This window comes from Triticum aestivum, chromosome 2B (genome assembly GCF_018294505.1).
Source record: "Triticum aestivum cultivar Chinese Spring chromosome 2B, IWGSC CS RefSeq v2.1, whole genome shotgun sequence".
In the NCBI taxonomy this organism is placed as follows: Eukaryota; Viridiplantae; Streptophyta; class Magnoliopsida; order Poales; family Poaceae; genus Triticum; species Triticum aestivum.
The window spans coordinates 682,314,046-682,317,311 of NC_057798.1; positions in this window are offsets into that span (position 1 = coordinate 682,314,046).

A 3,266-nucleotide genomic window follows, 5' to 3' on the forward strand; every position below is an offset into this window, starting at 1 on the left:
CGATCAAGACTATTTAAGCTTATGGGTAAGGTAAAGGTATGAGGTGGAGCTGCAGCAAGCGACTAGCATATATGGTGGCTAACATACGCAACTGAGAGCGAGAAGAGAAGGCAAAGCACGGTCGATAAAAGTATGATCAAGAAGTGATCCTGGACTACTTACGTCAAGCATAACTCCAACAACCGTGTTCACTTCCCGGACTCCGCCGGAAAGAGACCATCACGGTTACACACGCAGTTGATGCGTTTTATATCGGATCTGGTGTCAAGTTATCTACAACCGGACATTAACAAATTCCCATCTGCCTATAACCGCAGGCACGGCTTTCGAAAGATTATACCCTGCAGGGGTGTCCCAACTTAGCCCATGACAAGCTCTCGCGATCAACGAAGGAATAGACCTTCTCCCAGGAAGACCCGATCAGACTCGGAATCCCGGTTTACAAGACATTTCGACAATGGTAAAACAAGACCAGCAAGACCGCCCGATGCGCCGACAATCCCGATAGGAGCTGCACATATCTCGTTCTCAGGGCAACACCGGATGAACACTACGTACAACTAAAACCAGACCTCGAGTTTCCCCGAGGTGGCGCTGCAAGTGGCTCTGGTTCGGACCAACACTTAGACAAGCACTGGCCCGGGGGGGGCTATAATAAAGATGACCCTCGAGAGAGCGACTCCCAAGGGAAAAGTAGGTGGTGGTGAGGCAAATGGTAAAAGTCAATGTTGGGCCTTGCTGGAGGAGTTTTATTCAAAGCGAACTGTCAAGGGGGTCCCATAAATCACCCGACCGCGTAAGGAACGCAAAATCCGGGAACATAACACCGGTATGACGGAAACTAGGCCGGCAAGAGTGGAACAAAACACCAGGCAAAAGGCCAAGCCTTCCACCCTTTACCAAGTATATAGATGCATTAATTATATAAGATATATTGTGATATCCCAACCAAAATCCTGTCCACCATGGAGAAATCTTCAACTTCACCTGCAACTAGCAACGCTATAAGAGGGGCTGAGCAAGCGGTAACATAGCCAATCAACGGTTTGCTAGGACATGGTGAGTTAGAGGTTTGACATGGCAATTGGGAGGCTGACAAGCAAATGGTAGGCATCGAAGCATTGGCATAGCAAGAGCGAGCAAACTAGCATAGCAAAGATAGTAGTGATTTCGAGGGTATGATCATCTTGCCTTAAATCCCGCAAGGAAGAAGAACGAGTCCATGAAGAAGACAAACGGACGTAGACGAACGGTTCCTCACAAACGCGACGTTGTCGGAAACAACCCGAAGAAGCACACCGGAAAGAAGCAAACAACATAGTAAACAACAAACACATCAACATGGCATGAAGCACAAACGAGTATGATGCATGTCCGGTTTAATGAGGCACGGCATGGCAAAATGCACAAGCAATCCTACAAATTAAGTGGAGCTCAATATGCATCGGGATGCATATTGACAGAGCACCACATCAATTATTTAGTTTGATCTCGTTTATGTACCAAACAATATTAAATGTTGTTAAACATGGCAAGAGGTGAAGCAAATGTAAACTACCTATCTAGTCAAGGTTAAATGAGGCCGGAAGCAACGAACAACAATTCCGGAAACTCCTCATATGCATATATTAGGTTTGGTACTGTTCTGCCCTAAACATAATTTTATAGTTTTTAAACATGCAAAGTAAAGCCACCATGTTAAACTAGGCATTTTTCTACCCCATTTACATATAAAGTTTGTTAGATTTGGAGCTACGGTTATTTAGTTATGAATTAAATCATGTTAACATGGCATAGGAGCAAATTAATGCAAACATCATTTTAGACATTTCAAACATGGATGAAAGTTGGATATTATTAATCTACACGAAATTCTGAGCAAGTTTCATATATAACTTATTTCAAACCGATGCACGGTTAGTGAGTTATTAAATGCATGAACTAGGGGGACTATTCTGCAAAACTGCAAATCCTCGGATAATTGCTAAAATCACAGAACTGAAAAAAAACCTACACGGGCCGAAACTGAACTTGGAGCAGGCCCATCAGTAAAAAAACAAGAGGCGCTGGGGGAGTGGCCTCACCCATGGGCTCGGCCCAGTCAGATCTGGAGGAGGCCGGCATGGGGCTGCGGTAGCTGGGCTGGGCCTTGGCGCGGTGCTGGGCCACGCAGCGCTGGGCCTTGGAGCGGACGAAGGGAGCTGGGCTGCTCCTGGACGCAGAAGTGAGGGGCGCGGGATCGGTCAACGCGGGGACGACGCCTCTCCTCGTTCGTTGCAGGGGAAGCAGGGCGATGCAGAGGAGGCGAGCAGGCGCCGGTGACCGGGAGCAGAGCGAAGGGGCGGCGAGGTCTTGGGCATGGGGAAGGTCGGATCGACCGGATCCAGGGCGCGGGGAGCCCGTTCCTGGCGGCGGCGGGGCTCCACAGCTTGCACGAGCTCGGGGCGACGAGGATCCGTTCCAGGACGAAGCAGCGGCGGGCGTCCATGGCGACGGAGTATCTGGGAGAGAGAGGGATTAGAGAGAGAGAGGAAGCCGAAGGAGAAGACGGGAGGAGGAGGCAAGGCGCTGGCCTGCGGGTCGACGGCGGCGACAAGGCTGACGAAGGGGCCGTCGGAGTCGCGAAGCTTGTGCGCGAGCAGAGGAGCTCGGGCTGCAGCTGCTGGCTGCTGCGGGCGCGGACGGCGACGGCTGCGGGCGGCCGGACGCGTCCAGGACCAAGGGAGGAGGAGGCACGAGCAGGGACGAGGCCGGCGGCGTGGCTTTGGTGGCTGGGTTCGCCGGCGGGGTGGAGGAGACGAAGGCGGGTCGCACTCGGTGGCAGAGGGGGCAGAGGCGTGCTAGACCGTGGCCTCGATCCATCCTGGATCGGGCGCCGGCTGGCTGCTGTACGAAGGCTCGGCGAGGGGTGGATCGGGAAAGAGGCTGGCGATTGGCTCGATGGGGAATGGGAGGATCCCGAGGTGGATGCGGGAGAGAGGTGGCTGCGGCGGCTAGGAGGATCCCTAGAAATTAGGGATTTGGTCTCGGTTTAGACTAGTATATATAGCGGGTAGGTTAGGCTAGGGGCTATCTCCTCCCTCCGATCGTAATCGGACGGACGGAAAAAATAGACTAGGGAGAAACCAACAAAGAAACGAAGATACTTTCGGGATGTTTGGGGATGATTCGGATCCAACGGTAACGACAGAGCGGGTCGGGTTCAGGACAACTTTCGGGCGCGCACACGAGGGGGTCTGTGGTTGTGCAAAGAGGGGGTTGGGCTG